Genomic DNA, 13,321 nt, shown 5'->3' with positions numbered 1-13,321 from the left:
GGTGATGAAATGCTGATAGCATGGCAATATTAATATGAGCCAATCCACTGGCATTACCTTTCATATTGCTGCAGTCCTTTGCTATTCAAATTTGTGAATCCAACTTTCCTCTTCCAGTGTGGGCAGCCTTTTTTTTCATTTTTTCTCTAATCAGCACTACTTCAAGGCTAACCATGCAGCAATCATGTGGTTCTATCCCGAATGTCAATGTATGGGAGACAGACAAAAGGATATTTTTCTTTCTCTCCTAAGACACACTGTAAGGGCCAAATCCACATCCTGAGAAATCCCCTGAAGGAATACTCCCTTCCAAGCCAAGGGGATACACCACTGCAATAGAGCAACTGCTGTAAGAGTAGCCCGCATCCTGGTGAAATGTGGCTAACAGAAAGTAGGAACACTATTTTTGCCTGAAACATTTAGGGAAATATTTTTATGTGAGGGCATCTACTTTTCATTCATGAGGTAGGTTAAGAAAACACATGTGGTAAGTTACTGTGGCTCAAGTGATGAGACACTCTGTCTCTTGTGCAGAACCAACACAGGATGGCTGAGCCCATCCGACATCTCACTGCCACTGCTGGAAGGCAGTGCACACCTAGTGCATATTTTCACCCTCTATATCACTCCTAGATATGCTTTCCTGTTCACCTTGCACCAGCTCTGGTGCTTGCTGGGAGCCTCTGGGAATTGATACAACCCACTAATCCAGCAGCAAATTAACTCAGAAGAAAAATCTGCCTGGTTAAGAGGTGGAATTAGCTCAGCAAAGAGTTTTACAAGTTACAGAGCTAGTACAAGGAAGACAGATAAGGGACTGCATAGCTGAGAGCAATGGCAGAGGAAGGGAGGAATCTCTCCCCTTTGGCAGCCATACATTGCTTGTAAGCTTCAGCTGTCACATGCAGCTTCACCTTTGGAGCCATGTGGATGTTGCCTCCTGGCCCTACAAAGGTATCCAGACAGAGTGGCAGGGCAGGAAGGGTAAAAATTCTTAGGAGTAAACTCTAACCAGCAAAAGAAAAATGTGAGGGGAAAGAGTTGTCCAAATTATTATTTTATTTACTTATTTTGCACAGAACAATTGCAGCATGAGTATTTGAGTAGAAAAGCCATTTTGATCAGTTTTCTTTTAACAGCTCTAACATCAATCACTGATAAACATTTGGGGTAAAGGACAGCCTTGTTAATGATCTAGCACCCTGTTTTTTTGCACTAAGGAGAAAGAGCACTTAAATGTGCTTTGAGGCTGGATAGCAGGTTGTTAAACATAGGAAGACCTCTAGGTTTTATAGGGAGGAATGGGAAAGGGAAAGGGAGAGGGAGAGGGAAGGAGCAACCTGTACAGGTCTTTATATATCAAAAAAATGATCACAAATTTCATTTCTTTAGTTCTTTGCAGGTTGCTTCTCAAGTAAAAGATGATTTTTAAAAAGCCCTTAACAGTAGTGCTTTGCGCTTTGAATAAAGAGTCCTAAAGACATTGACATCAATGTGGCCCATAGCCTTTCCCTGGAGGAAACAGTGACCACTGCCCTCACAGCCAAACATTTCCCACTGTAACCATGCATACTGGGTGCTTACAAAGGGAGCAGTGCCACAGTGTCATCACGGAGGCAACACTCCTCTTGTGAATGATGAGCCTGGGGAGGACTTGAGAATCACAGACTGCTGCCACTGCACCGGTGAAGTCCTCAAGAAGCCCCAAAGCCTGGTGAAGACCCAAAACCGGGAAGTATGCCCACAAGGATAGAAATTGCATCGTCCAACAGTATACAGCTATCAACACTCAGGAACAAATCAGCACAGTAACAGCTCAGAAACAGAGATAGGCAGCCAAAAGTTTCTTTGTATATACCTACTTTGCAGGTTTATACTATTACAGGATCTTTCCGCCTTATGGACCAAAGCTGAGTTCTGCAACACTGCGCCAAGCGCTCGTGGTGGCCTGCAGGTATTTACTATTTACTGATATCTCAGGAAGTCCATGCTGAGACCAGCCCCGGGGAGCAGACTATGTTTTACCCACCACATGACGCAGTTCTGCCAAGCACTTCTGTTGCTAGTGACAGGGATGAATACTGTTCAGTGAAGTAGGTGATGAGTTATGTTAAACTATTTCCAGAGGAAATTAATTTCCACAGAGAGGCTCTGGCTATTTGAACTTTGTTTTAAAAAGCTGTGTTTTATTGTGGTCTAAGTTAATGAAGGAAGGTAGCTGACATGCTGCTATGTCTTCTGTGTTATATCGCAGACACCTTTCTTTCGGTAATAGAAGCAGCAGTGGAAAAGGAGCATCCAACTAAAATGAGCTTCCATGTGCTGTTTCCCTCACTACTGTCACATTTACTGCTCTACTATTGCTGTAAGAAATAATAGACATACTTTTAACACAATGCTGTGTATATGGCATCTCTTCTAAGACCGTTCTTGAAAAGAACTGATTGCATGAAGTACTGCACACTCAGTCTTTGGCCTGGGAAACTATGCTGGGGATAACATCTATTTTACCCCTCCACTCCTTAAAAGCCTAGCACCTAATTTCCAAAAGCTTCCACTTCTGCTTTCATTCTGTCAGACTTCCCAGAGCGGAGCTCTTGTCCATGGTGTCCATTCCTGGGCCCTGGGCCCGACCTCGTCTTTGTATGCTTCGAGGTTATGGGAGCCCTCATTTGAGGCCTTATTCAGATAGCAGGATAAAAGTTGCATTATGTCCCTCAATTAGAAGAACACATTCTCCAAGAATTGCTTCAGACAGTATGTGCATACTACAAAATTTACCCTAAAATTTAGGAAAAATTAGTCTGGGCAACCTGTGTTGTTAGGTACACACCACCTTCACACCCAGGTATGTTGCAACACTTAACACAAACATCTCAGTGCCACATCTTTTGGCTTTCAATGTGTTTAAGAGCATGACTTTCTATATTTCAAAGAAATGTAGGAAAATGTGTGAAAAATGCTAAAGAGTCTTTTATTCTGGAGAGGCTGCCATTCCACACTGTGTTAATCTTAGCACCAATATCAGGCACACTATCTCTGCTCGAGATCCTTTGCATGAATATTGCTGGGAAACACACTTTGATGTAATCAGATGCTTCACAGCAGTTCCCTACTGAATGTATCAGGAAACAGCAAATAGGTTGAAGCAAAGAATTCACAGGATAGGATTTCCTTGTGTGGGTTTTTATATTATTATTTTGAAGAGAAATGATGAAAAACAAGAAAAACTTGAAGCAGTTTCAGTTTACATGCCTCTGAGGCTCCATGTTCTTGCAAAGAATTAGGTAAAAGCATGGATAATCTGTAAAAAGAATTTTAAAAAGCAATGCTTAAAAATACCAGAAATAGATAGCTATATAGGCATACACCTTAACCTAGATACAGTCACAGGCAAGAACAGCTGGGGATCCCTCACTTCACCTTTTAGTTGCCCTAAGAAATAGAGCTACAAGCCTAATGCCTTCTTCTTCTCAGTCTTTACCCATCTTTGCCCTACTGTCTCATAGAGTACTTTACATGCTTGGCTGGATGCTATGAAAATGTCCCATCCTGTACACTTGGTCAGCTGAAAAGCTCCTCAGCTTAGCATAATGACAGTGTTCCCTACAATAAAACCCAAGTGTGCATCAGCTTTCCTTAACATTTCTACATCTACTGATCAGTATTAAACTGAACAATGTTTGATTCAGTGCATTACATACACAGCCTTCCTCACCAGTACTTGCCAGGCATTAGCATTCAAAATTAATGAATCAGTTCTTTATCAGACTGCTTTAGGGCTTTTTTACACAATCATGAATTTTGGGAAGATTTATTTGTCTTCAGATTTTTGACGTTAAAGAGTTTTTGTTCTCAAAATCTTTTTTTGTAGCCACCCGCATTAGGATTTTACTTTTAAAAATATACAAATGAAAGTCATATGGAATAACATGACTCCAGAAGTCCATGCTTGAATGAGATCAGTCAGTCAAAATACATGGATGAAGTCTGGTAGTTCTGTTTACCTGTGAACTTTACAAGTTTTGCTGACAAGCTAGAGCAAAATTTCAGGACAAGACACAGGCAGTCCCTCATTTCTAGTGAGAAAGGAGCAAGCAGTGGGGTAAGGGGTCCACACCTCTTGAGGGTAGGGAAAGCACCACAAGACAGTGGAACTCTTTGCATTAGCACCCCATTTAAACACAGGGGACGGGCTGTGCCTCTTGCAGCTATGGCATGAAGGCACTAACCATTTCTCTTGGTTGCTATATTTCAGTTGCGACTGTGATAGCCAGAAGCATCTCCCTCAGTGCAGGCCAAGATTTTGACAGTCTTTTCTGACTCTGTGAACCGAGAACTCCAACACATGCCTAAGTCTTGATGCTCCAGAAAATGCACCAGACAGTAAAACTCTACCATATAAAAACTAACTTCAGATCTTGGGAAACCTCAATGCACTTTATTCCAGGAATATTTTTGTGCCAAACAATTTACTCCTTTTCTAAGCCATTTTAGCTGTTAAAAAGTTGGAGGAGAAGGGAAGTGGGGGTGACAAAATCTGTTTTATATAACAAAAAAACAGTTTTCCTTTTCCACTCCACTTGCAATTGGAAATGTCTGACCAATGTTGCTCAAACTAGACTATACTTACTTCCAGGAAAAAAATCAAGTTAGGAAGATTTTCATTGGCAACATAATTGGCCTCAGAATAATATCCGAGTGAGAAAAACAAAGTAAAAACACAAAAGTACATAGAGGACTAGAATGGAAATGTCTATGTCACTTCAGCCTTCAAAGTTTTTCCCTTCTTGCTGCAGGTACATCTCACTTCTTTCAGTGTTTCAATACAACTACCATTAAGCTGGGATTGGTCCTGTGGGAGAAGGGTGTCGTGCTGAAGATAATTTCCCACACTTACACATCTGATCCAGGAAGAGGTGCTACTTTCCAAAGGAATGGGGACCAGGCTGTATTCAGCTGCCTACCTTGTCCATCTATAGAACAATGACAAGATACCTCAGAAGAGACAATGCAACTCCAGCTGAGTATTGTAATCAAATGTGATGCTGAGATGAAAATACTGGAATACCAACCCAAAGTAGAGGATTGAATCAACATGCTATCACTTTCCTGGATAGTTGTAGGTCTTATCTATCACAGACAGGTGAAAGCCCACAGGGTATAGGCATGTACTTCGCCATCAGAAATAAACAGGCATCCTAAAAAACAAAACCCCATTCTCAATTAGAGTGAAAAGTTCATGTGTGTGTCTGTGTGCTTATCTGCACAATCTTACCTGCATTTCTGCATTGCACACCCACTCTGGTCTGCACAGCAGGGGCAGCTCACATGGAACTCCTTTTAAAAGTCTGCATCCACGTAGAGATCGTGACAGTTGCTGGAACAACAGCCCTGAAGAAGCACATTGCCACAGCTCAGAGCAGCTGCACCACAGTGGGCAGCACCGAATGCTTCCCTGCCGCTCCAGCCTGATGTGACGGGACCATGGTAGGGGGCCAGGGGGGAGCCAGGCTCTCAGCCAGTGTCTTTTTGGCTTCTCTGCTGAAAGGTGCCAAATTTGCAGCCATCGGTTAATTTTAGGCAGGTTCTCCCCACTGGGCAGGGGCAGGAACCACCCCCTCGTGTCACCAGATGGTAAGCAGGAGCCACAGATTTGTACCAGCAACCAGGAAGTGAAAAGTTGGATTCTGCTGTCCCTTACGTGGGTGCAGAGAAGCTCTGAATTTGGCCTGGATGCTCTCCAGCAAGCAGCCTCCGCCTGCCCCCTCCAAGTCAGGCAGTTCAGGTAGCCTTTTCATAAGGGACAAATGTTTTATTTGTATTTGCCTTTTCCCTCTCCAGTAATGGGAATATACCACTGATGGCAGTCATGCAGGCTCTACAGCACACAGCACTTCTGAGACCTGCTTTTGTGGGTTTTGCTCCTTGGACAATCAAAATACTACGAGAAGCCACAGTGGCACAGGTCATGTTCCAAATAGCAGCGTTTGCTAAATAAAGAGAAACATGCAAGGCCCAATATTATATCCAGTGCAGCTCCGACTGGATTCTGGAAGCTTCTTCAACACTATAATTGGTAAGCAGCACTAGAGCTTTTATATTTAAAGTCTGACACCCTGCAGTTCAAGCAAAACACATCTGCTAGCAAAGAGGTATTCCATTTCTGAAAATAGTGTATATTACAGTCATAATATACTGCCATTGTACCAGTGCCCATCTTGGAAAGGTCGGTAACAGAGTCAGACTTTCTGATCTAGTAAGCCAGCCACACAGCAAAATCTTCGGTATCAAGAACTACCCTCCTACTGCTCGCTCTGCCTCCGCAGACCAGGACCTTATCCCCAAATGTCTGTTTGTGAGAGCGTGGACCCCAGCCCTGCAGCAGCTCTTACCTGAGGTGCTGCCGGTCACCCAGAAGAGCAGACAGAGGAGCTGTGCTTTGCTCTCTTGCACAGAAAAGAGCTCCTGTGCTGCTCAGAAGAGTGGTGCTTTAATGATTTTCAGTCCCCATGAAGCTCATAAACAGTTGCTTGGCCACCTCTAAGTTAGGTGCCATAAAAAATAACCATGGACCATGCCCCATCTTTTCTTTGCAAGTGCACTTACTTGGTTCTTGCTGTCTTTCTGTTTGCCTCCAACTTAGAGATCATCTCACTGCTTTGAGAGCTAACTGAGAAATCGTGAGACAGTACAACTGGCATATATCCCTTAATATCATCTGTAAGTACTTAGTGGGAAAGGAATCAGAGCAAGTGAGATATCCTGGGCCCAGGAACCTGCGTCTGGTGAACACACAAAGGAAGGTGTTTCCCAAAGGACCCTTCGCATGCAGCTTTGAAAGGATGGGGCCAGAAATCAGCATAGGCAAAGGACTCTTCTTTTCGGAGTTGTCCTTCTGTTGTGAAGGACTGAAGATACACTTTCGAAAGTACTGTTGTGGCTTAATCTTCCTAACTGTCACGTCATTGGAGGCCCAGCACCCTGCATTTTTAAAGAGATTTCATGGACTGTTTATCTTAATATAATCTCCCAGGAACATTTATGGGGAGAGTTTTATTTAATGCAGTCTGTGACCTGTATAAACATTATCGTGGTATTAGGCTAACCAAGCTCTGAGCTGAACTTGAAGTCATGTGGGAGCTTTATTTGGGATATTAAAGTAGCACAGTTCAGTATATGATTTTATTTGCAGTAGACTGCTGGGAATTAGAGATTAGTCATATGGGGATTTTAACAGTTGTGAAGTTATGAGAGGCTGACTTAATGGTTTTCATCTTGTAAAATGTCACCCAACTGTCTTGTTACTTCAGATTACAAGATTAAGAAGTTAAATATTTAAATCCCCAGAGAAAGGCTTGAACTGGGGGATGGGAGGGAGCGAGACAAGAACTGAAGAAGGAGGGGAGAAATATAAAAGTATCTGCAAACATAGTTCCATGATGTTCTCGCAAGTGACTAGAAAAATGGCACTGGTGCCTCCAAATTTAATTTTCTCTCCATGACCCCGTGTCAGGTTCATTCAGTTTACAAGTCAATTTCATATTATTAATTGTCAGCCTTGAAAACTCCACTTGGGATCCACAAATCAAATTGTGTCTTTTTATGCCTCCTAAATCACCTTAATGAAGATTCTGCCCTCTGTAATTTACTTTTTGGTGCTCTGGAGATCCAGACTAGAATCCATCTTCTTCAACCCTGCAGTCCCTCTGCGTGTTGGCTCTGGATCTTCTCTGAAGAAGCCCTGTTGTTTAAGCATGGAGGAGACAAAGAAAGACATTCCCCAGGCCTCCTCGCTTTTTTCTCCACTCTCTGCAAACAGACTCTATTTGCTGTACACATATTGCTAGGATTGCTGAGAGGATCTGTGAAAGATGGCTTTGAAGATACTGGAAGAGACCCACCAAGTGAAGGAGCATTTAGGACTACCTGTTTCTCTATCCTGATCTATACGGTGCTGTGGTAGAACAGGTGAAGGATGAAAACAGAAAAGGAGGAAGACAGCCTGACACTAATAGATCTTCAACATACCCTTCATTAATTAGGTTTTATTTCACATGTACACAGGAATCCAGGTTTCTGTGACATTTGAATTTTTGGCCTTTTGCCACCAATACCAATAGCGACCATTTGATATTGGTAGAGAACACCTGTCCTATTTGAAGTCTATCCTTCTTCACATCCTAGGCTTCATACTGACTTCATGTACACAAGTATACAGTCTATTTAAGCGCCTGCTTTTAGGAAAGTGATAAAGCTTTACATTAGGAAGTGCCACTTGCTAGATTCACATATGGCAACTGCATGGTGAGTTGAAAAAGAAGCAATCAAGGGCTGTGCGTGGGAGTTCCTGATTTGTGGCTTTGAGTTACTGCCTCTGTGCCAGGTATAAAGGCAGAAGCAGAACAAACTCTTCTAGCAAAAAACCCACTATTTTTGACTACTTGCACATAACCAAGATCAGGGATCAGATCTCTTATGTCAGTCATGTTAGCCTTTGAGCCAATTCCAGACTGTGTATTGAAGCCTATCTCATTTTCACCGCCTGCAGACCAGTTTCTGGTAATTATTCTGCCCGAGAATGAACATCCAGTTGAGCAGAAATGATCTGATTCTAGAACCTTTGTACTTACTCCCTTCCCCCCGAAAAAGAAACCAACTCCAAAATACATATATCAACCATAAGCTTAAAACTTTGTCGCATACCAGTTTTCAGGATGGAAAAATACTAATGATCCATGATATTCACTCCATTCATTCTTCAAATTCTTGGGATGGTGCAGCAAGGAAGAAGAAAATCACCACATAGCACTCAAATGAATGCCACAGAAAAACACAACCGGCTAAGAAAAGTTAGCTGCACAAGATTTCAACAAATATTGAATGTAGTCCATCCTCTACTGAAACAAGATTCTTCTTGCAAAAACACCTCCTCCTTAGCAAGTTGTTTAAAAGAGAACTTTATACAGGTTCTTTAAACAGTTGCAGAATTGAACTTTTGTTTAGGTTCCTATGTTCTTGGCTGAATCTCATTTTTTCCTGTTCTTATTTCCAATTTACAGGAATCTAAAATAGCCACCGTAATAGATTAAATACAAGGGTCCTGATGTAACTTTCATTTCAGGAATTCCCTAAGTACCTGACTGTGGGATACAGGGGAGCTATGTCACAACAGGCATCACTTTTGGACACATCATGGCAGCACTCATTTTCTTACGGCCTTCTCAAACAGATACAGTTATGACGCTGGTCTTCCTCTGGGAGACTGAGTGAGTAAATACACCTCAATCAGTGGTGTTTCATGACTCTCTCCCTTGCTCTTTAATGCTTTAGCTTAAGAACTTACACTTCATAGAATGGTACTTCTGCCATCACAGCTAGAGCTGACTAAGTACCTAGAATAATGCAGTGGGTTATGCAGTGATGCTAGCAATCATTCCAAAAAGGACATAGGATAATAATTTGTCATTCTTCCTTTGAGATGAATTACCCATCCTTACCCTCCTTTTTTTCACCTCCTAAACCTTTCCACCATTGCTGAGCTACCATCAAAGTAATTACATTCATCCATGTCATCTAATCCCATTTTGAACCCTTTCAAACATTTGGCCTTGCCCGCATGCTGTGGCAATGAGTTTCATTGCTTATCAACCATTGTGAGAAAAGTTTTCCCTCTAGACCTTTAAACCTGCACCTTAGTGAACTTCCTTGGATATTCTTGCCTTATGGCAGCCCATAGCAGTTCCTTACTCACCTTCTCCATGCCATTCATGGCACCCCTCAACTCTCTTCCCACAGTCACTTTTTTTCCAAACTGGAGAATGTGGTTTATCCTCCTTCTGCAAAAGCTACACTATCAATCATCCCTCTTGCCCTTTTCTGTGCATTTTCCAGTCCTACTACATCCTATTCAAGATGGTGTGATCAGACCTGCACAGATTTATGCAGGGACATAATGATGCTTGATCTCAGTTCCTTTCCTGATCATGCCTCGCCTTCCATCACAAGGTCATAAGGGAACCAAAACAATAGCTTTTATAATGCAGAGGCAGTACCTTCTGTGCGCCAGCTGAAACAGTTTGGGTTACAGGGAATCCAAGCTCAGATGAATGAGAGGATGCCGCCAATAAAAGAAAAAAAATAGAATGAAATAAAATGAGGCCTTCAGGTTAGAATTTATTTTGAGAGGAGATAGTGAGATAATAAAAAAGAAAAATGTATGCAAGCTTTCCTAGCACAGTGTTTTGGAGGGGGGAAAAAATCATATTTTATTGTCAAGCTGTGGTTTGAAAAAGTCACTGAGGAGACCATACCAGAAATTTAGGGTATGTCTATGCTGCACAATGCCGATTTACCCAGCTGAGCTCTCTGCTAATGCAGCTATATTGCTTATAGTACTTATAGCTAACTAGTTTAGAAGTCTCTCTGAAATTTCTTCACCAAATTGCACTGTGCAATGGAGAAATACATTTTTTTTAGTCTTCAGCACTACAGGGCACCTTGAAAAGGAAGGCAACACACAACTATCTCCTTTATAACAGTGAAATGGCAGCTGTGGTGCCCTTACAGGCACAGGGTGTTGACTGCACCTCACAGAAAGACCCCAGCACCCCAGCCAGGCCAACGTAAGCAGCTGAGCTGTGCGGAGATGAATATTCTTCCTAGTTTCAACAGAAGTGCTTGCAGGCATAAAATTAAACCCAGGCATCATGTTTTGTTGCAACAGTAGCTCCTACAACAGGTAAACCCCAGACACAATGAAAACTAGCTCTGAAAGAGAGCCTGTGCAAGATTTTGTGCAGTTGAGGTGACAGGGCCAAATGCAAATGCATGTTGGACCTAGGATGAGGCATTTATTATGCACTTGAATTCACCTTAACTCTACGCGGGCCCAAACGTAAGAGCTAGATGAAGTTTTGTTCAGATAAAAGTGCAGATGCACCAGTGGGAGGCCTTACTGGGTTAGTGCTGATCTAGACAGACAGGTTATCTCTGCCCATAATAACACAGCAACACCCACATCTGTGCAGAGGGTCTGGGTCTGCCTCTGGAGAGAAGTCCCACACTGTTGCCTAAAACCCTTCAACAAAATCTATCACAAGTAAGCTTGAAAGGGCAATCTCATCTGCCTGGCACACAGCCATCCAGTGTGCCCCAGAAATTCATCAGTAATGGAAAACTAAACAGCTTGGCCTTGGGCTGCAGAGCCACCTTCAAGAACATGCAATAGCACTCAACACCGAGTGGTACTTAGATGTAATGGATTCGAATGTTTCCAGGGAGCTCTTCACTGAAATATGCACATAATAATCACACCTCCTGGACACCAGAGTAGCTATCCGCACAGGCCAGTCTGGGAGAAATGAAGTATTGAATTAACAGCTACCCATGACACACAGAACTGACATAATGGCTGATGTATTTTTGGTCAGATTTCCTGTCTGTCAGCTCTCTTCAGTAGATTTTCAATCTCTTTAGCTAATTTTAACCAAATTTGAAAGAAGGACTGAAGTCTCACAGATAATTATATTTTTATAAGTTTCAGGGATCTGGCAGATGGACAGAGGAGAAAGACCAAAATTAGTGCCTTCTATTAAAGGAGAGGCAGGCAAAACTCAGCTGTTACGTATTCCAGTTAGCCTCAGAGAGCCAATGAATCAGTATACGTACAGCTGCAGGCTAACGTAGCCAGTGTTTTCTCTTGTCCAATAGAGTTCTTCAGAAGGACATGGAGACGAGTTGGTAGTTTAGCATTGGTGCATTCACAGGATGCCAAGTTTAATTAGCTCTGTTATTCTCATAATAGTTTCTGTTATTCCATTGAGGTATTAATAATGGCAGAGCATCCACTGAAAATAGGATGATTTTTGAAGGAACAAGCAGTCAAAAATATGTATTTTACTGTAGAAAAAATGCAATGATGAAATCTCAGCAATGAAATGTTATTCTTGAGCATTGAGTTTTTCATCTTTTAATCCTACAGTAATTAGAAAGTGAGATTGGACAGTGAATTTTGTAATTATTAAGCAAGAATTCAAAGCATCTCGGGCCAATCTTCAGTTATTTGTCAAATTTAGGGAAAATGTGTTTTGTCTTTAAATTAAAAGCAAAAAGAAAAACAATTCTTCAGAAATAAAAATGTCATTGTTCAAGGAAGAGTAATAAAGTATAAATGACTCTCCTTTAGTGGACTGTCTTTGTAAATGAACAAGAACACTGAAGTCAATAAATTATCATTTCCAAGCTTCATAAATCCTCAGTAGCTGGATCTTACCACGCAGTTTAAGTTGCATGATCTCAGAAGAGGCTAAGAAAGATTCAGTTGCTACATTTATAGGCAGAGGGATATTCACAAAGATTTTTCAATTGTTGCTTGCCGTGTCAATATGGTAGAAGTTGAGAGCCACCAGTTTCAGTGGTGGGCAAATACAGTCCTACACACATTAAACCATATACACAGGCATATGATTATTCAGTAGAATAAGAAGGTTTTATTTGCTCATTATCAAGTGCAAGTTTGCTACCAGACTATCTGGAAGAACTTGCTAAAAAAAACAATGCAAAATGAAGTCAAAATTAGGGCCAACATAGATATGAACAGCAAATAGCCCTGAAATTTGGATCACAGTCTAGAAAATAAAAAGTGGGAGAGCTGATCAAAACAGGAGTTAAAGTATGACCAAATGTGCAGTGGGCATGAATGTTAAGGGAGCTATCCAAGGAACAGTGACAGAGACCACCATGGGGTTCCTCCCATAACAATTCAGCCCCTAGATGGAACAAACATCCAGAACCATAAAGGACACATACCACCACATTTTAAAAAGGGAAATTTGGAAAAAATCAAATGAACATCTAGTCTATACTATGAAATGAAACCACTGCTTAAAAGGGCTTTGTGCCTTGTGGAAGAGAAATCTAAGCTTGCCTACATTGTCCTGTGATTAGACTATGGGAGTAACATCTACATTTGGATACTGCATCTTCAAAAGAATTCTGGGAATCTAAGTCCCATTAGTTAACCGTGAAACTTGGACTCCTAAGTATCCCAATTTCCTTAAATTTTGAACCTGTTTCACTCATGCCCTTCTAACGATTTTTACCTTTGACTTAAATTTTAAATTCAGCAGGCTAGGGACTATCTCTTACATGTTTATCTCCTTAGCTGGTCCCAAAATACAAAGATAAGCAGACCACTCATTTCTACAAAAGCAAAAAGAAAGACATCTATGGCAATGGACGAATGAGAGAAAGCCACCATGACTGAGCTCAGAGCCTGACTGGTGCACAGAGGGTGTAAGAAAGCTGGTTATTAAACATC

General features: G+C 41.7%; 1 protein-coding gene across 8 annotated transcripts in view; it reads right to left on the bottom strand.

Annotated features, from left to right (window-relative positions):
• Positions 1 to 13,321, bottom strand: part of F13A1 (coagulation factor XIII A chain) — a 309,393-nt gene that overhangs the window by 121,801 nt on the left and 174,271 nt on the right. The window lies entirely within an intron of this gene.

This window comes from Dromaius novaehollandiae, chromosome 2 (assembly GCF_036370855.1).
Source record: "Dromaius novaehollandiae isolate bDroNov1 chromosome 2, bDroNov1.hap1, whole genome shotgun sequence".
NCBI lineage: Eukaryota > Metazoa > Chordata > Aves > Casuariiformes > Dromaiidae > Dromaius > Dromaius novaehollandiae.
The sequence above is the reverse complement of the archived record's forward strand: the minus strand, read 5'-3'. Positions and strand labels throughout refer to the sequence as shown.